Source organism: Lepidochelys kempii, chromosome 26 (genome assembly GCF_965140285.1).
Source record: "Lepidochelys kempii isolate rLepKem1 chromosome 26, rLepKem1.hap1, whole genome shotgun sequence".
Lineage (NCBI taxonomy): Eukaryota > Metazoa > Chordata > Testudines > Cheloniidae > Lepidochelys > Lepidochelys kempii.
In genome coordinates, this window is record NC_136405.1 from 7,716,555 (window position 1) to 7,738,048 (window position 21,494).

General features: G+C 41.3%; 1 long non-coding RNA gene across 1 annotated transcript in view; it reads left to right on the top strand.

Annotated features, from left to right (window-relative positions):
• LOC140903593 (uncharacterized) overlaps positions 1-19,127 on the top strand; it is a 95,376-nt gene extending 76,249 nt beyond the window's left edge. Inside the window, exon 3 of the long non-coding RNA XR_012156301.1 lies at positions 19,092-19,127. This is a non-coding gene — a long non-coding RNA (uncharacterized LOC140903593). The remainder of the gene's footprint in view (positions 1-19,091) is intronic.
• The last annotated feature ends 2,367 nt before the right edge of the window (positions 19,128-21,494 follow it).

Consider the following 21,494-nt stretch of genomic DNA (forward strand, 5'->3'; position numbering starts at 1 on the left):
GAAATCATTGCGCAAAAGTTGAGCACTCCAAGCTCAATCAAATATCTGATCCAGAGAGGGTACGTCCATGGCTTTAAAGGGAATAAAGGAACGAAAATTGTGAACTGTTAACTGATTTTTATTTTTTTAAGGAGTTTTATAATGACAGGTCACATTCTGGAGGACGATAAAGCGTCAAATCTAACACCCATTATTCAAAAAGGGCAAAAGATACAGCAAGCAATTATAGTTTAACACCAGTTGTGGGAAAAATATTAGCAACCATTTGATGGGATTTGGGGAGTGAACAGCTTGGAAAGTGTAATTTGATTAGAGATGGCCAACTTGGGTTTTTGAGGGAAGTTTTAACGAACTTGGAGTTCTTCAAAGGTATTGCTGCTGTGGGAGGCAATACATCTGGATTGGCTAGCCTTACACTTGGGGTAAACTTTCGAAGTGGTGAACTGGGAGGCAACCACACAGCTCCTGTTAGTTTCATTGCGCTGTGCCACTGAGTCAATTTTAAAGATGTTTTAGATGAGGTGGAAAATCGGCTTCTTGACCACTCCTGGGGATGAAATGTAGACTCGGTCTGAATGGGTGCCACGTGATTGACTGAATCTGGCTCGTACTCTTTAAAACCGTGCCTGTGCCTATACCCGTGTGCGTGTGTTAATAAGGGAAAAGGACGAATAGCCATCGTGGTTCAAGGCACGGGACTGGGACTCACGATCTGGGTTTGCTGCCCAGCTCTGCCACGGGCACCCCACGTGACTGTGGAGAAGCCACTTGGAGCTACATCTTGTGAATGGGTCTGCCAGGGTGCATGAGGGGGCAGGGTCTCAGACCCGGGCTCCAACCAGTGCCCAAATGGCTATGCTACAGTTTTACAGCCCTTGAGCCCTGTGAGGTGGCTAGCCCAGGCCAGCCATGGGTCTTTGATTGCAGTCTAGGCATAGCCTTAATTCCCTGTCTGTAAAATGGGGGACAGTCTGACACCCTCTGTCTCGTCTATTTAGACTCTGAACTCTTCAGGCCAGCGATTGTCTTTAGCAGTGGGATTAGCTCTGCCACTGACCTGTTGGTTGACCTTGGGCTCCACCTCTCCACTCCACCTCTCTGTACCTCAGTTTCCCTTTGCACCTTTTGTGTCTCTTGTCTAGTAATTTGGGGCAGAGACAGTCTCTCATCCAGTGCCGAGCACAAGGGACCCTGAGCCAAGCTGAGACCTCTTGAGGCTACTGGAGTGCAAACAATTAATGCTAATAAAAAAAGAATGTTTCCAACAAAGAAAAAGAAGCTGGCTCTAAACACTAGCTTCCCTAACGGCAAAAAAAGGTTATTCAGGTTCTGGGTTTGAACCCACTTTTGTTTCATATTCAAGAAAAGGATTTGGAAGGGTAGAAGCCTGAAGTTAGGCTACTAACTGGATATTTAGGCTCCCAAACAAGCTACCTGACTTTCCAAAGCACGGAGCCCCACTGCTCAGCACTTTGTTCAGGAGCCACGAATAAAATGTTTTAAATTGTCTCAGGGTACATCAGAGCAGCCTGCTGCAGTCAGACTGGGTCTCACGCTACTGTGCCAAAAATAGCTGTGTAGACCATGTGGCTAGCTCTGGCGCTTGGGCTCTGAAGCCTAAGGTGGGGGGTGGGCCTCAGAGCCTGAGTCGCCACTTGAGCACTGTCTATTTTTAGCACGGCAGCATTTGCCCAAGTTTGTCCACCTGGGAGGCTCGCTGCTATGAGCTGTGTAGATGTACCCGAAGTGACTTTTTTTGACCCAAAGACCATAGGATTTAGGCTCCTGAATCACTTTAGATGCTCTTGAAAATTTTACCGCCAGACATTAACTTTGGAGCCTATCTTTAGACTTCTGTCCTTGAAAATTGTGGCCTGACTGTGCACGTTAAATGTTACAATCTGAGGTATGTGACAGAACGAGGAGTAATGGTCTCAAGTTGCAGTGGGGGAGGTTTAGGTTGGATATTAGGAAAAACTTTTTCATTAAGAGGGTGGTGAAACACTGGAATGCGTTACCTAGGGAGGTGGTAGAATCTCCTTCCTTAGAGGTTTTTAAGGTCAGGCTTGACAAAGCCCTGGCTGGGATGATTTAACTGGGAGTTGGTCCTGCTTCGAGCAGGGGGTTGGACTAGATGACCTTCAGGGGTCCCTTCCAACCCTGATATTCTATGATTCTATGTGGGTCCTACAAAAGTGGAAGGTGCGGTGGGTAAGGAGAAGGAAATGCCACCGTGTTTCGACGTATTTAGCTCTCTTTGGGGGCCCACAAATGGAAAATGTACTTTTAATGCAGACAAATGTAAAATAAGAAGTCTGGGGGCAATGCACCAAAACCGAGAGTACGTGTTAAATGGAAGAGCCACGGAGCATACTGATCAGGAAAGGGATTTAGGGGTTATTGTAGAAAAATCCTTCAAGCCATCATCCCAGTGTATCGCTGCAGTTGGGTGGGGGGGAATGCAAACCAGCTCAGTGCAAAGCATTAGCAGGAAGTAGAGAATACAAGTCAAAGGAGTGATCTTCTTATTGTTAAAGTGCTTTAGCCAGACATCAAGAACTCTGGTCACCGCCTCACAGGGAGCAAAGCATTTGCTTTTTAGCAGGACTCGTATAGCAGAGTTCTGATCGCAGGGCTTTTCCCGATTGTTCGTAATGGAGGAAAGTCTTGAGAGATTGAGAGGATTCCCCTCAGGAAACAGGCCTCTGTGGGTTGAATGGAAGTATTCAAAATTATTAAAGGTTTCAGAGTAACAGCCGTGTTAGTCTGTATTCGCAAAAAGAAAAGGAGGACTTGTGGCACCTTAGAGACTAACCAATTTATTTGAGCATGAGCTTTCGTGAGCTACAGCTCACTTCATCGGATGCATACCGTGGAAACTGCAGCAGACTTTATATACACACAGAGAATATGAAACAATAAGAGCAGAAGATGGAGGAGGGCGGAACTGGGTGCTTAAGGTTCGATCCTCAGCAGGGGTAATAGGGCATGGCTCCATTGAAGTCGCTGACACAGCTGGGAATAGAATCTAGGCATCTTGAGTGGAGTTCAGTCCCCTAAATCACAGCAGCATTTTACCATCTCTGTGTATTAAGAGCCAGTTCTTCAACTGCCGTAAAAGGGATTAGGGCTTAAAGGAATACTCCTCCTGGGCCTAATAGCCAGCAATTAGCGTATCTTCAATATCCTTTATCATGCAGCTCTGTAATTTCATATTTATTTCCCATTAAATTAAATGAATACATTTTATACCACACCAAAAATTGTCTGGTATATTTGTATGCAGCCAGTATTCAGTTTGTTTATTGTTGAACTGCAGGAAGGGGACCTCATTCGAGTGTAATTACAGTGTGTAGGACTTATCGGGGGCTAACAAAGTTCTTCTAAGCTCAGGATCTTTCATTTCAATTGATGGAAGATTAATCTTAATTATCATGGACACGAGAGCGAGCCCAGAATGGAGGGGACATGTTTCAGAGGCTACAACAAGTGGCTGAGAGCCAGGAGGCCTGTTACGGACTCACTCAGCTACCTTGGTCAAGTCATTTAATCTCCCTCTTCCTTATATCCCTTATATGTGCTTCCAAGGGATAATAAGCACTCACCTTTCATAAAGTGTGTCAAGATGCCTGAGTGATATTTAAGGGCAGAGTTATTAATGAGGTTCAAAACCAATATGAAAACTGAATTAAACGTAATTTTTGTGTTCAGCAAAATTTTTGTGTTTTTAAGAAGTTGAAATGATTTTTCCCTTCTAAAATTCTCCTGATTAAAGCTGATGCTTTGTATTTTCAAATTTCAATATATGTAGTTTTTTAAATGTATTTATTATTTTAAAATGTGATGTTGGCTGAGATTTTTCAAAGTTTAACAGCCTTGGTGGTTGTTTTTAATTTGTATTCCAACAGCCCCATCCTGGTAGGCACAATACAAACATGATAAGAGATGGTCCCTGCTCCAGACAGCTTACAGTCTAACGACAGACAGACAAGGTGGGAAGGGAAACAGAGGCACAAACCGATTAAGTGACTTGCTCAAAGTCCCACAGCAGTTCAAGTGGCAGAGCCAGGTCACCTGGCTGCCAGTCCATGAGACCACACAACTGTCAGAGACCCACTGTCCCCAAGCAGTTAGAGGGGGAAAATCCTATCTGAAACTGTTTTTTAATAGGAGACACTTACTGTATTGGAATTAAAATCCACAGAATCTAGAGGGTTGTGGCAGTTACTTCGATTGCAAACTCTTTGTGGGCAAGGGCCGTTTTTTGTTGTTCTGTTTGTACAGCACCTAACACAATGGGGTCGTGGACTGAGGCTTCTTGGTGCTATGGTGATACAACTAATAAATAACAATAATTGCAGCAATCTGTGGGGAAAGGGTTGGAAAACTGTACCTGAATAATACCAATGTTTGCTCGTTATATTAAAATAGGTTAGGATCATTGTGGAGGTAACTGAAACAACATAAAAACCCTGAAATCCAATATGCATAAATACATAATTAAGTACATTTCTTTTCCATATGGAGAGGATTAGCCTCCTCTCCTCAGTGGGGAATTGCTTTATTTGGTGTCCCTTTCTTTTAGATGGCTTAAAAGATATGTTGAAAGGGAGTTGCATCCCCTGACTAATGAATGACTTTTGCAATAAGGAATTTCAGGTTTATGGGGAAGACTGCCTCACAAAACTGGCGTTTACGGACCTTAAAGGCTGACCTATCATATCTGCCTCTCTTTCTGATCCGAAGTGGGCCCTATGGGGTGATATTGCCCACCTTACCAAGACTTATTGCTAAGTCATAAATCTAGGGGGAGAGAGAGAGAGAGAGAGAGATGTGTGGCTAGTAAATGCTGAAGTATCAGCAAAAGCTCTTTAACTTAGGTTTCATAAGTCTAGAAATATTTTATCACCCTTGTGAGTTGAACCTCTGAAAATCAATAGAGCTTGAGAGTTGCCTGTATTGATCTGAAAGCCTGACTTGTATTGAAATATTTGTGTGTGTGTGTGTGTGTGGCAGGCGATGAGGTGTAGGTAGATTTGAGTGTAAGTCTGTCTCATTTTTCATTTAAAATAGATTAAGACTATTAGGTGACTCACAAAGCAAATGCTTAAAAGGAAGTGAGTTTGTTTGACTTACAAACAGGCTTCTGACAGATACCAAGAAACGCCTTCTCCTTATTATTATTTTTCTTAAATGGCAAACTGTTTGGATGAAAAAGTCAAGGAGATCTGATAAAATTAGCACCATGTTCTCTTGGGACTTTCTGGGGCTGCTTTGTTTGCAAAGCCAATTTGGACACTGCGTCTTTGATCTTCACTTTCAGTAGTTGAGCAGGCATGTTAGTATCACTCATTTCACATGAGATTTGGGATTCAAGTTTCTTCAGCAATTTAAAAAGCAGTACATTAGAAGGGGAATTGTCTGCCGGTTGTCTTAGAGTCTCAATACCCTTGATACTAATTTGATGTGATGCATTTCACCAGATGTGTCTACCTGAAAGGTGTTCTGTGCCCGGGAGATTTGTGCTACTGCTGTAGAGTATTAAACTTGCTTCCTTCTCCTCGCCCCTTCCCTTTCATCCAAAAGCATCCACAATTTTAATCTGCATATAGATGCCACACGTTACAAATATTTCAGGGGGAAGGTGGGGAATCACGAGGAAAAACACTGACAAATAATGAACCAAAACTAAAAATATCGTTTCCTTGTGAATGCCCCCTTACATACTAATGCATAAATGTGTTTAGATCAAACTGCAAGACCCACATTTTTTCCCAAAAGCCACTTTTCTCTTATTCATGACGAGTGCTTAGATCACTAGCTTAGGACTTGAGGAACTGGTGTTGAAATTCCTGCTCTGCCACATACTTCCTGTGTGACCTTGAGCAGGTGACTTAGTCGCTCTCTCTTGGTGCCCAAAATTGGGCTTTGTATATTTGAGGTTTTCACCTATCTCTGCTGTAGAATACAAAACACTGAAGACAATGGGAGTTGCACACATGCAAGTGACAGGCTGAAAACTACCTGGGTTTAGATGATGAACTCTCTCCTTCGCATTTGCCTCCACTGCCATAAATCAGAATAAGCTCAGAAATGTGAGATGCTACATAGAGAGAGCGCACGCACACACAAATCTTCTTAATTGTATTGTTGAATATCTCAGATGCATCCGTTGCCAAGCTGGCATATGGTATAAATTGTACAATGCCTTGTACGCTAGTTGTACATAAGTAACTGCAGCGTGAACAAAAGCAATGGCACACGTACAACTATACTTCTGTGCGCACAGGTGGTTTTGGTTTGGGATTTTTGTTCTGCCCGCTAGCTAGCAGGCATGGCAAGATTTTATTTGTGTTTTTGTTTGTTTTTTGGTGGGCGTCGTTGCATGGTACGAATGGGAAATCCATGGCTATTTTCTCGGTGTTCTGCTGCTTTCTAGGATATGTAAATTAAGAAGGCAGCATCTTAACTAGTGAGGTTTTTAGCTTCCCTTTCTAATTTGTGTAGCACTTAAAGTAGGTTATTCTGGTCTGTTCAAAGTGGCACTGGAAAAGTCCATGGGTGGAGAAAATGTTTCCTCTTTAAGCAGGACTGCAGTAAGTGGTGGCCATTGAACCTGATTACTATCCATGTACTGTTTCAGAGTAACAGCCGTGTTAGTCTGTATTCGCAAAAAGAAAAGGAGGACTTGTAGCTCACGAAAGCTTATGCTCAAATAAATTGGTTAGTCTCTAAGGTGCCACAAGTCCTCCTTTTCTTTATCCATGTACTGTGAGCTGTCCCTGGCAGTTTCTGAGAATGTTTGTTTTGCACATTACTTGCTCTCTGGCTCCATCCTTCCAGGAATTCCTTTGGTCAGACCGGATGATCTAATGGTCTCTTCTGGCCTTAATCTGTAATATCTGAATATCCTATATTTGCTGTGCTCTGGAGAGAGAATTTTGTCCTAAAGTGGATGATCTCAGGTACAAAACCAATTTTCGACCCACTTATTTACAGATTACCATTTTACTTGCCCAATACTTTTAAAGATCAGGACGACGCAACAAATTGAGACACAGAAAGATTGGCTGGCTCAAACCTGGCTGGCTTTTCAAGTGAATCTCAGTCATACCTGGCTGTTTTGTTAATGTAAGATACCTTTTCTCTCCAGAAAAAAATATCCAGTTTTATGTCTGCCAAGCTCCTTGCTTTGAGATTCTGTAGGCAGATTCATAGAATATCAGGGTTGGAAGGGACCTCAGGAGGTCATCTAGTCCAACCCCCTGCTCAAAGCAGGACCAATCCCCAACTAAACCATCACAGCCAGGGCTTTGTCAAGCCTGACCTTAAAAACCTCTAAGGAAGGAGATTTCACCACCTCACTAGGTAACCCACTGCAGTGCTTCACCACCCTCCTCGTGAAAAAGTTTTTCCTAATATCCAACCTCAACCTCCCCCACTGCAACTTGAGACCATTACTCCTCGTTCTGTCATCTGGTACCACTAAGAACAGTCTAGATCCATCCTCTTTGGAACCCCCTCATTCTTCTCTTCTGCAGACTAAATAATCCCAGTTCCCTCAGCCTCTCCTCATAAATCATGTACTCCAGCCCCCTGATCATTTTTGTTTCTCCCACTTGATTACAAGCCTTTGAGTGAAACTATTTTCTGGGTTCCCTGTTTGTTCTTTACTTGCTGGTGGTTTTGGTTGCATTCCCGTGTCTTGGGATCTTTTCTCCCATTTGGTAACTCTAGCCTAAATTCACAAAAATTGCTAGTGATTTTGGGGTGCTCAGTTTTTGCTGGCCCAATCTGACCCCTCTTGAAAAGAACAGGCCTTATTTTCAGAGAACAGCCATTCAAAAATCAGCTTCCTTTTAAGAAGCCCCATATTTGGCAAGCCAAAAAAATGACAGGATATCTACATATCATCTGTGGCCCTTACATGGCCCACGTCATGAGAGTCTAGTTTCCCAGGCTAGCTCCCTAACCCATGTCGTTCCAAGAATATCTGAAAACATCATAATGTGTAGTTAAAAAACAATTTCAAATTTTAAACATTCCGGAAAATAAAATAAAGGGTTGGGGGTGGGGACTTCTCATAATTTTTTAATGGATTTTTGACCAGCTATAGAGTTGGTTGAAATTTTACAAATATTTTCCTCCCTATTTCTTTTTTTGTCATGATTTTCCATGATTTCCCCCCTCCCCATTTTTTTTGACCATCTTCTGTCTTGTGTTCTCGTTGGTACCATTGCATTTGAATATATTGAAGTACCCCTTACAAACTTGCAATGTTCTGGGAACAGAGGTGGGCATCTACATTTCCCATCCAACACGCTAAGCGAAGCTGAACTGAAGATCATCCAACTGTTGGTCAGATAATAAACCCTTTTGGGTTTGGATCTATCCTAGAACCAAAACCCCAAGCAGCCAGTTGGGCTCTAGGAATTCTCCCTCCCCTGAAATTCAGAGAGGCTTGGATTGAGGTCCCAAATCTGGCTTACAGCTTTTTAAAACCTCAAGTTCAAAAACTTTTCTGTTAATAAGCAAAAGGGGGGAAAATACACCAACGCTCTATTTATTGTCATTCCTCAATGGCAAAGCAAAGGAATGTTTAAGTGACTGACATCAAAGATCTGGTTTCTCTGAACCTAAAGAGCCTATTAATCAAAAATTTTAAAGTGTTCTTTAATTACCCTCTAATAAAATGACACACACAGAGGGGGGCGAGGAAACATAGTATACTTTTCGGGGGTTTTATGTTTGTTTGTGTTTCAAATCTCACCGGAAAATCTCTCGGATCCCCCTGGCCTCTACTGCCTAATTCCTCTCTCCCTTAGCTATTGATTATCATTTAACTACATTACCAGTGTGTGATGTGATTCTACAAAAAAAGTGTTTTGGGAGACTGCGCCGGCTCCTAAGCTTGTTTCTGACAGGTTCAAATGCAATGGAAAGACTGCATTGGGAGAGTACGAAATGGAGCACTTGTACAGGGGGATTTAGACTGTCAATTCAGCAAGAGACTTAAGCATGTGTTTAAATTTAAGCCAGAGGGACAACTCTGGGACATAATGTTCCATGTGTACCTTGCTGGATCAGGGCCTTATTGGTTATGGAGGAGGTGGTCTCAAAGCTGTCCCAGGAGTGCTCTGCATATATGTAAATAGCCAGTTAATAGATAAAGTGCCAGTAGATGGCAATCAAGAATATCAAGTGTGGTCCCTGGATTATGTAGGAACAATAAAATGGCACTGTGGCTTCCTCTGGCAGCCTTCAACAACAGCACCGAGGAGAGGAGGTGAGAAGCAGCTGTGCTTCGGAAACACTTCTACCGATGGAATGATGCTACGTTTAGAAAGAAGGGAGGAGGCAGGGTGGATCTTTTTATTAAAACCTCACACAGAGAGTGGTAATTGCTGAGGCTGGGGGAGAGAGAGAAATTTTTAAAGGCAGCAGCAGAGAGGCCGCTAGTTTTGTTGTGTTGAATTTAAGATAATTTTACCCGGGAGGTAGGTCAGGCGGTGGTTGAAGGTGGGAAAGATGAAGTCGCTGGCTTGTAACCAGACCTTCCTATCCAGTGTTGCCGTCTCTTTTATGATTTTATCTTGAGTCTCACGAATTTTGGTGTATTGCTTCAAGCCCAAATTCTTAGAATCGAGAAATTGCACGAGAAGATCAGCTTCCTTTTATTTCAGTAAGTTTCTCGCACTCACGGTTGTGGGGAAAATCTAGAAAATGTGAAGCAAGTGTACCTTAAAGTCTCATAAATCAGAAGGCGAATGAAAAGAACCCAACTTTTTATTTTTTTTTAACCTTATCATTTTTTTAAGCCAATTTCATGATGTCTTGGGGCCTGGCTCATGATTTCAGAATGCTTCCAATTAGCAGTCGCCATGCCAACTGTAAACTCCAGGTTACCAGTGTGAGAGGCAGGGGAGAAGGGGCCTTGCAGGAGCAGCATGAACCAATCCTGCTGCTTGAAGGAGATGCCAGAATTGACCAATGTCAGTTCTCCTAATAAGTCAGGGTGTGTCTTTGGCTGGGGGAGGGGAAGGGGTGCTGCAACTCTGCATTGTGGTTGGGGCTGATCCTCTCCCCCCCACTCCTGCAATCATGGCCAGGGTACTTTTTGGTCTGAATTTGCTGCTAATGCAGTGGGGTGGGGTGGGGGGGGGAAGAACTCAGCCGAGTAGGTAACATTGTGGGCTGATCTATTTTCAAATTCAGACAGTTGTTAATGAAACAGTTGCTGTTTTGTTGACAGAACATTAATTACTTGATCTTAGGACTTGGTAATTGCACGGGCCCCCTCTGTATACATCACTAATTACATTAGCAATTATATGGTATTTTAAAGACAAAGAAATGACTGCTGCAATTGCAGTGTCATAGGGACCCTGCTGGTAAATTTCAATCAAGTTTCTAATATTTTCATGAAGTGTCGAGACAGGATCTCTCTGCAGCTGAATCATGCAGAACGGCTGGATTGCGATAGGTTGTCTGGCTATATTCTGCACTTAGCTCCCCTGCCCCCGTTCCCTGGAAAGCATTGGGAAATACAAGGGTGTATCTAGAACCTCTAATTAAGATGAGCTGTACTCTCCCTTATTAACTTGGTGCAGTCTTGGCAGCTTATTGGAAATATTTCTTTATATTAAGTTAAAAAATCATGAATGAGTAAGGCCTCAGAAAATCATGAGATTTTTTTTTAAAAAAAAACAAACTTATTTGCCTTCTGGGTTTTGAAACTTTAGAATGCACTTGACTCATATTTTCAAGCTTTTCTCAGCAACCAAGTGAGCTAGAAAGCAACTTATTTGTGTATTTATTTGTAAATGAAAGCTGAAAGTCACATGCCTCCGGGATCTGGGGCTTTATAAAATCCGTCAATCACGGTGAAACTTGCTTTACGACTGTGAGAGTTGGCAACACTGCAAATGCATACGTTACGTTGCCCTGGAACATAAAGGATGCTTCATGCTGCCAGAGCTTTGTAAAGGGGCCTTCCTTTAAATAAGAAACAGGACCATTGCGTACACAACTAGTCTGTGTGAAAACATGCTTCTATTACTGCTGCCTTCCCCTTCTTGTCCTCCATACCCACTTGTTTGTTAATCCCCCTGTTGCATCTTGTCAGTAACAGTGACTGTAAGCTCTTTGGGGCAGGTACCATCTCTAATACTTGTTTGTACATTGCCAAGTAGAACGGGTTCTTGATCCCTGGTTGAGGTTGCTAGGCACCATTGTATTGTAAGTACTAATGAGGGTGAGCTCTGCGCTCCTGGGCAATGCGCTGGCTTGAACAGGACGTAAAAGAAATAGCACTTTTGAGATTATTTTAGCTCTCTTTTTCCCTGTTTCATAGCTGTACTTTTAGCTTGCAGGCCAGAGGGGAACGTAATTCTGTGGTCAGATCTTCAGCTGGTGTAAATCAGTGTCGTCCCATCGACTTAGTTTGACACCTACCAAGGATCTGGCCCATGTCTTGTAGAAGCTTCAGCTTGTAAACAAAAACAGGGAAACTATTATTAGCCAGAGGCAATCTCTCTCTTTTATTTACTCATCCCCATCCCCTTTGTCCCACCACCTCGCAAATACAGTTGGTAGAGATTTTAAGGTAAATAAGGATGTGTAGTGAACTGTGCATACAGCAATAAAAGTTGTTTAGCAGGGATCAAAAGTGGACTTAGCACCACGGAAAGCCCCAGTCCCTACCACTTGAGTTAAAGGAAGTAGCACATCTTCAGCTGGGAGTGAATGAGGAAGGATACTTCACTTCACTGTAGAAATGAATGGGTGAAATTCTATGTCCTGTGTTGTACAGGAGGTCAAACCAGATTAATTTACAGTAGTCCCTTTTGGACTTAAAATGTATGAAAGAGCAGGTGCTGGAAGCCACTAGAAAAAACACATGACTAGAGCTGGATGAAAAATTGGACAGGTTTCCATCGAAAAAAGGAGTTTCGTAGAAACGGACCCGTTCGTTGGGAATGTGTCTATTTGTTTTGTTTCTAGAAGGTAAAAATGTTTTGTTTCAATTTTATCATTTGGATTAAATTTAATTTTGACTCTCTCCTATTAAAATACTATCTACATAAATATAACAACATTAAAAGTCAAAACGGACAGAATGAAAATCATAAAGCTGAAATGAAATGTGTTACCTTATCAAAACAACAACAGTTCCCCATGATCAAAATAAAACGAGTCAACGGTTCCCAACTGAAAATGTTTGGAACTTTGGTTTTGTGGGAAATTTTAACATTCCTGCTTTTCATTCTGATTTGAATTAATCTTTTTTAAATGCTGGTCTTTCCCAGAGAACAAAAATTCCAGTTCCCAGCTTTCCACATGACTACATGCACTAAGGTTTGATCATATATTCATTGAAGTCCATGGCAAAGCTCTTATTTACTTTAATGGGGCAGGATCAGGAACAATACCAGTTGCATGTGTGTTAATTTTATTCCAGCCTAATTAGTGTCACCTTTTGCCATTGTGTAGCCCAATTATTAAGGAAAAGAGTTTGTTTTGCTTTTAAAGTTTTAACTTTGAGGTGATTGGATGTTTGATTCTCTCTGAAATTCCCAACTCCCTGCAGTCTTCAGAATGGCACTGACCTCATCCCACTCTATTGTGGGTTTTTGCCTTTTGCCAGCAATCAACTTTTGGAACTCTGCCTACTCTAGCTAATCTTGTTGCTGTATATTTTCCTCCCAGCCACATAATGTACGTAGCTGCATGTTTCTGTCCCACAACTGTGGATCATGCACAATTTATTGGTTAGGTTGGAACAGCATCCAAAAATAATCCAGCTGTTCGTGCCCAGGCGGGGTTGCAGTAATCATTGATAATATTCATAAAAATAAGAGTATGTGATGAGTGCACCTACTTACTGTGCTATAAAAAATGACAACCGATTACTAAGTACATTAAATGGAAATAATAAATGAAGTCGCCAACTCAAGTATTGACACCAGGAAAGGAACTGACAATGGATCATGATTAATACTGGCAATAAAGTAGGGTGATTTTTGTGTTATGCATGTGGCTGCATTTTCTTGTGAAGGATAGATAGTTTAGCAGAAGCACAGAGAGAACCAAGAAACCTGATAAGACAGACACCATCCTTGGATTGCCTCCCTGGGACAGTATTTTGGTGCAGTCTGTTTCGGAGGAGGAAGTGTAGGGTTACTCACTTCCCCTTGTCTATGTTGATGTTTGCTAGACACTGTCTATGTTTCATGGCTGCTCTGTCTGCACCCTCTTGTATGGCCACCAGCTGTCTGTTTAATCCAGTCCCGCAAGCAGAGTTAATGAGACATTCCTACTTATGTAACCTGGTGTGATTAGAGCCTCAGATCTTTGCACCTCAGCAGCTGCGCGTTGTCATTGAGATAAATATTTTAACTGCTCTGTCAATTCCCTAGTCCCCGCATAAGTGGCTGAAAGAGAGGCTACTGTTTCACTATGTATTAAAGTGGAATTCAAGTTCTGACAAAACAAAAGCCTAAAAACAACCTATGAGGAGGGGGGAGGGGTGGGATTGTTGCGACTGGTCAGTGGTTGATGGAATTTAGTTTTCCATAGGGCCTTTCCTGTGCGAGGTATTTCAGAGATTTACAATGTCCTGGTTGCCCGGACACAGGCCAAAGTGGCAGATGACTGAGTTCTCAACAATATCGCGTGCACAGCCCTTGGCTTTACAGTTACAATCATTGGTGAAGTATCAGTGTGCTTGGTGCTGTACAAAATGCAAAAATGACCCTGGTCTTGAGCTCATGTGTGAAATAGGATCCCATCTTATTTTTCACAGAGAAAATATTAGTCCGCTGGGAGAGCTGGCCAGTGACTGGACCAGGAGACTCTCATCAAGACTCCTGGTTGTCTTCCTGCCACTGTCCCCCTTAACCAATGTGGACCAGTCACTTAATCTCTGTGTATGCCTCAGTTTCCCCCAGAGACAACAACTGAGAACAGGGCCTTGCTGTGTTAGATGCTGTACAGGTGTGTACCGAGAGACAGACCCTGCCCTGAAGATGTGACAATCTAAATAGATAAGACAGACAACGGGTGGAAGGGCAGAGAGAAGCCCGTAGTGGGGAAGTGACTTGCCTAAGGTTGTACAGCAGGTCAGCAGCAGAGCGGGGTATAGAACTCAGAGGCACTGGACTGGGATTCAGGAGGCCTATCCATTAAATCATGTTTCCTTGGGGTGTCTTCAGGATTGATTGATGAGTTTGTAAAGTGCTTTAAGATCCCTTTAATGATGCTCTGTAGAGAACCGCAGGATCTTACGTGATTTGAAAAAATTAAGTGGCCGTAAGCCAAAGTCCCTACTGTGGTGATGGGTTAATATTTTCAAAAATGCTAAGGACTCTTGACATTCACTGGTATGTCCACCAGTGAGAGGCAGAAGGGAATTCTGTTTGTTTAGCCAAAGGATGATAAATCTTGTCCCCCGTTTATGAGAGGGAAAATGTTACAGACCTAGGACCAGCCCTATGCATGGTGCTGCAGTCATACAAGAAGTCCAGGTCCCCAGTGCAAACAGCTTAATACAAAACACGGATGAAGGATGGGGGAGAAAGATTGCATTGGGAAAGCAACATGACTGTCCAGGCTGCCTGTGTGTTCCAAGGCTTTGATTTAACATCGAATGTGAGCTAAATTTTTAGGGTTATGAGGCAAGGCATGATAGAATTGGGGGAGAGAGGCTTGAATTCTCAAGAGGTTAAGGAAGTTAGGAGTCTGGGTGTTGGGCACCTAACTCCATTAGGCACCTTTGAAAATCCCAGCAAGAATGCATAACGGAGGAAGCGCATTTAGACGACAGATTTGGAAGAGCTTGATCAGGGAGCCATTTGTAGGCATGGGGAATCATTGCTAAATCTAGCACTGAGTTGGGGGAGAGGGGCAGAGGTAAAGGGCATTGGAAGACACATTAACTTGGCATAACGTAGATTTAGACCCTGATGGGGAGGACCCAAATCCAAGGTGAGAATGAGTCGTTTGACTTGGTGCAAATCGGCTCACTTGGGTGCACCTTGTGGTGGTCTCCAGAAGGGCATGTGATCAGGGAAGGTTGTGTTACCTGCAGTGTGGCAGGCAGAGGGATCTGTCTGAGCTGGTCTTGTTTTTGAAGGCAGTTTCGCCTTCTGTAGTATGGGTCAAGAAAATGCTTGTCAATCCTGCTTCTGAGATGAGGCAAGTTTGTTATAACTGTGTTGTTCTGAACCCACTTAAGAAACAATAAAAACCAAACCAAGATCAGCTAACAGATTATTTTCCAGTGTAGACTGGGCTTCATAACACAGAGCACACACACATACCCTCTACTGCGTGGCTATGGTAGTGTGTGGTTGACTCAACATACCTTTTGTGTGTGCGTGTAACATTAAAGTCAGGAATTAATCATTTTTCTAAAACCGACTAGCCGTGAGATTTCCATGCATTTCTCCCCTCCCCGCAGCATTTTGTTTGGAATTTGCTCTGACTCAGGTGGGGGGTTTCTAAAGGTCAGTCTGATCACATATCACAATCGCACAGTGTGCTTGTGCATCAAAAATTTCTCAAAAGAGATTACAAATTGGTAGCACAGCGTAGCGAATTTCCGGGCTTTCTGCACCATCACAATGAGCTCTGCCCCCTTGCATCTAAAAACTAGGTCACTGCCATAGACTAGGAATCCCTTTCAAACTAAATGTGTAATTATATCCCTAGAAGTCTTTGCTTACTGTCACATTCCAGCAGCCTATATTTAAAAAAAAAAAAAAAAAAAAAAAAAAAGCGTCAAGCCTAATCTTAAATATTCTGGGCCAGATCCTCAGCTGGTGTAAATTGGTGTAGCTCGACTCATGACAAGTTGATGGGTTCTTCTCTCTGACAGTTGGGGTTGCGTGGTTTGTTAACAAGGATGCATGGCTATTGTTTCTGTTCCTCGAACGAATGATTGAAAAATGCATTTCCCCCTGTCAGTTTTTGGATGACACTTCCAGAGGTTTCATATGTGTGTCTGTGTGTATAAATATAATGTCTGAACACTCACCAGTGCCAGATTCTTTCTTGAACTAGAGCTTGTCAACAAACTTCTGCCAAAACTCTGTGTGAGGGGAAATGGCTTTTTCCTCCCCTAAGTGAAAATGTTTGCAAAAAAAAAAATTCATTCAAAACTTTCTGATTTTGTTTTGACAAAAACACTGAAAAAATGTTCAGTTTTTGTAAACCAAGCCCTACCCTTCCCCCTCCCCCCCCCCCAAAAAAACCCAGATGTGCCATCTTCAGATTTTGGGTTTTTTGATTGGGCGGGGGGAGGAGGAATTGAACAGGAGGTTTCAAAAGACCCTCCTCCCTTCATCTTTCTTTTTTCAAAATTTTTCATAAGAAACAACTAGTGCTTTTTTTTTTTTTTTACGAGCTACCTACATGGGTTACCCAGACCTTGGATCTAGAGGCATAAGGGTAAGAAAGTGTTGCATGCCTCCATACTGCCTCCCAGGAGCAGGTGGGTGGGAATGGTTAGGACCAAGGTTCTTCCTTTCAACCCACTTGCTGGTCATCACAGTTGAGCTGGTGCAGAGAGTCTGGTCATTTATTATTGATTTAGGCCAGGAGCAGCAAATTAATATGCACATAATGAAGCAAGAGGGAATAGCGACTCAAAGTCTGAGTTGTCATGTCTCCTGGGTTACTGCAGCTGAGGGCAGAACCCTTCCTCAGGGCTCTACCTAAAGACACAGGGTAGCCCACATGACCATGGGTCATATCAAATAATATGACCCATAAGTCTCGTCAAACCAGACTAGGCACTTTTATTTTTAATGGAAAAATGTTCATATTTTTTTTTCCTATTTCATCAGCTCTAGTCAATGACTTGCTGCTTGCCAGCTCAAAAGGACAAGAGAAAACAAACAAAAACCCTCTATGCCTCTAACTGAAATCTGTCCTTTAATAGATAATCATTAAAACCCTATCCAGCTTCTGGGAAATGAGTTTTCGTCTGTAGATTTCTAGGGTTCGTCAAATATTTGAATGTGTTGAAGTTTGACCCCTCTCCCCCAGTAAAGGGAAATATAACTCCATTTTTAAGACAGAGCCAATAAATGTGAAGGCTAGAAATGATCATTACGGTCATGTAGTCTGCCAAAGATTTCTGCATCTAGCCCAAAACTTGGGGTTGAACCTTTCTTTTAGAAAAACATCTAGTATTGATTGAAAGACTTCACATGATGGCAAATTTCCCACCTCCCTTGGTAACCTGTTGTAATCGTCAATTACATGTGCTGTTTAAAAATGAGCATCTCACTACCACAGAAATACCTGGATAGATCCACAAAAATAGAAGAAGAAATACATAATAAAGGCTATTTGACATTCAGAAACTTTCAGACCATTCTTTTTACAGTACAAAAATTTTATTTTTTTTTGTTAGGATAATTTAAAGTTTAAAACTGAAGTAGACATATTCATTTTACAAACAAGATATTCTTCAATAAGTAGGACCATTAAAAACAGTAAACAAAAAAAAGCTATCTTTACAAAAAGCTCTGTGCATAGCAACTTCATACCGTATATAATAACTGACAAAGCAAAAAAAAAATACAAAATAAATGAACTATACAATTGGGAGAAATTATTTTACAAAAGGGAGAGAACGGTCTTTTAAAACCATGCATATTGAAAATGTGCAAAGAAATAGGGAGAATAAAGATGCTATAACAAGATAAATAATGAAATAAAACATACTCTTTCAAAGTTATGATAAAATTTGTAACTACCTATCGCAACACTTGTCTTTCTAGTGTCAAAAAGGAAACTTGGTAGAGAATTCTTAAACAGCAATGACTAAAAAAAGGACTGATTAGTTTATTCCTTTTTTAAAAAAAAAATCCTTACACACAAATTTACACATTAATTTTTTTTACTTTTTGCCACTGCCAAAGTCCTTGTTTCGTGATCAAGGATTTCTGGTTGTTTTTATTTACACATGTTTTTCCACGTAAAGCTGCCAACAAGTTGAACAAGATGCTTTCTACGCATGAGCAAAATTCATATTCTAAATCATGGCTATGTTAATTTCATTACTTTTGGTCAGCTCAAGTCAAGCTAAGACGTCCTTTTTGTTCACTCTGTGGGCAGCTACATTCATATTTCTCTTTCTCTAGGTACTTGAGAGAGTCTTCTAGGTGGGTTTTCTTTAGGTCTAAATTGTACTCCTGACTTTCCAAGTAGAGGGTGAGTAGCAAATAGAGTTAATCAAAATACCTTTTTTTTTTTTAAATGCCACAGGAATTTTGAAAATTTTAGAAGCGTTTGTTTCAATGGTCTGATTTTCTTTTTCTCTCTTCAAAACTGGCAGGATTTTTTTCAATATATCTAAGATGACCAATCAAAAAAGCACAGTTTGAACAATTAGCAGGCTAGTATTTTCATGAAATGTTTCCAATGAAAAGTTTTGAGCAATAGATGAAATTATTTAATTAAAAAATTTCAGTAGCTCTAACTAGCAAGCAGCTGCTTCCCAACATATGGTCTAGAAATCCATATCCAGGATTTTCTTTGTGCACAGAAGTTCTAAGACTGACTCCATCTCCTTTTGACAGCAGAGATACCAGTATTTGAACGTAACCAATGGGAATCATTGGAGAGGCGAAAACAGGGACACACATCTTTATGCACTTCATGGAGCAAATGGACTGCTTCAGTGGCAAAGAATGGAAAACATGAGATGCTTCAGCATTTATGGGAGAGGCCCAGAATGACAGGTGGACAGTGAGGGGTGAAAAATACCCCAGTGAGTTTCGTCCATCTCTTGGCAACGTAGGGCCTGATTCACTGAAGTCAATGGGAGTCTTGATTCCAGTTCTTATAGCTCTCAATGCAAATTTTCTGTATAGACAAGGGAGCCTCAAACATCAATTTGTGGCCTTCTAGTCTCATTATGATACTGAGATCTCTGAGTATATAAAAATTATTAGATTATTTGTGCTATATGACAGTCACCAGGTTAGTCAGATTGAGGGTGAATCTCGGTGAATTTATAATAGTACAGACTTTCACTCAAGACTCCTTACCACGTAAGGTCCTTTCACCTTCTTCTGCAGATCATTTGGTTTCAAGAAGAGTCACCCGTTCACTCCCAGATGGTGCTAAGGGCGCACAAAGGATCTGCAGAGGCATTAATTCTCACAAACACAGTTAATGGTAAGTTTTATCTTATTTTACCTTCTCTGGAATTCAGACGTTTTATCTAGTCTAACTAGAAGACTTTGGTTCACTCCATATTCATGATTCTGCTCCTGGAACACCAAATATCCCCAACCAATTCTCCTCTGCAGGGTACACTTAATTGCCACTTATGCTGCTCTTTAAATTGGGGTGTTGATTTTAAAAGCAAATAAAACCCTTTTCAAAGTGGATTTCATGCCAGTGAAAAAAGCACCTAATTGATCATCTATCAAACAGCCACAGCATGGTCAGTAGCAACACAAGCGTCTCCCTTGCCTGCCTCCCAGTTCTATCCCACTGGGATCATTTGAGTTTCCTTGGCTTCTCTGCTGAGCTGGGAGCTGATTAAGAGCCAGATCCTGCAAACAGTTAGGCAGATTGAGTAAAATTTCTCACATAAGCCCTGATCCTGCACTACACGCCATGAAGACGGAGCCTCGAGCGGGATCAACTCTGGTGCAGTGCAATGCAGGATCAGAACTGTAACTAATCCATCCCATTGACTCCATTGGGATTGTTTACATAAGTTAAGTTACCCAGGTGTCTGCTTGTAAGGCTATGGTCCTATGATGCTGGTTCTTGAGATGGAAACACCTGTCCACTAGAGACTAGACGAAGATCTGTGAAGTTAGGGGACACAGCAGCTTTCAGTCACAAATAACCTGGGCTAGATTTGAGGCTTTATAGCCTATTACTAATCCACTCCCAACATAGAAATACACATTAGCTCAGCACTGCCAAAGTGTCATGAATGTTGACTCACTCCCCTTCTACCATATTAAATGATCACAGAATAAACTAATAATTTACTCACCCATCAAACACAATGACTCTCCTTGGCGAATGGGCAAATCGAATTTTGGGTGTTGCTTTATCTTAAGGGTGCATTTGTAAATAGTTAAATACATTCTTAATAGATGTAATAAGAATGTTCCAACCATACCTAGTGTATGTTAAAGACACTCCTAAGAAGAGCTGGTTGAAAACTTTTCGATGAAAAATGGCTCTTCAACTAAATGGCAATTTTCGTGATTGTTTTTTCATTTTTCATCAGGAAACCAAAAAATTCTCATTGGTGTGGCTTTTCCCCCTCCCCTGGTGTTTCCTTCTTTTTTCCCTTTGGGAACAGAAAATGGAAAACGAAACAAGTAAAATTTTTCCTTTTTTGTTTCTTCGTTGAAATGCTGAAAATTTTGAACCAAACAAATCTGGTGGGTTTTTCCCCATTAAAAATACTTAGCGTTGTTTGACTACAACTAGCTCTAGTTATAAGAACATCAGTGGAAGATGGCATAAATAACCTGCTGGCTTGCACAACAACTGAATGACCCTTTACTGAGATGTATTACTCATTAAATCCATTAAAGATGAAGAAGCATTTTCCAATTTACTGATGAAAAGTGCTATAACAGAGTTAGGTGGTATTATTCATTGTTGTTATTATGTAACCCTTTATGACTGCACCCTTAATATAAAATGTAATCCTATTTTGTAAGTCTGCCATAACTTCGTGGAAAACAATCATTTAGAGAACCTTTCCGATCCCCCTCCTGTTCATGTGAAAATTTGAAAACTAAACTCCTCATCACATGAAAACCTGATTTGTTCAAACACTTAGAAGCCATTCATTTACCAATAGGGTCTTTGAAACTAACCACCTTACCCCAGTACCTGAAAATCTTAAGTGAAGCAAAAGATGGAGAAGGAGGGAAAAGATGTTGATAAAATTCTTACATTAACTACTGGCTTATATATATACTGCAATGCGTATAAAAGTTTGTGATGCGTTAATCAGAAAGAACCCTACACATCCTTGCACATGGCTCAACAGGGGGCGAGGGAGAGAAGAGAAGAGCAACGGCAGCAACAAGTCTCTTAAACTTGTCACTACGTTTTTGCATCTTTTTTTTCTTCATTGTACAACAGGAGGAAAAAGTCCAAAAAAGGTCTTAATTGCTACCTCTACATACAATAAGTTACAAGTTTATTTAAATAATTGTAAAACATCTTACTTTTTTTTTAAAGAGGTTAAACTATAAGTAAACACACACATACACCAAAAGTTCCATCATTCGTGTCAGTTTGTCCTAGAAATTCTTCCATGCTGGTACCCTGTTTTGTTGTTTGTTTGTTTCTGCATAAACTAAATTGGTATCTGAAAGGCTCCATAGAAAATAGAAACTTCAACTTTTTTTCCCCTACAAAGTAAAACAAATAGTATCCAAAATATCAAGCTTGAATCCTTTGCCAACTTTTTTTTCCCTTTTCGTATTTTACAA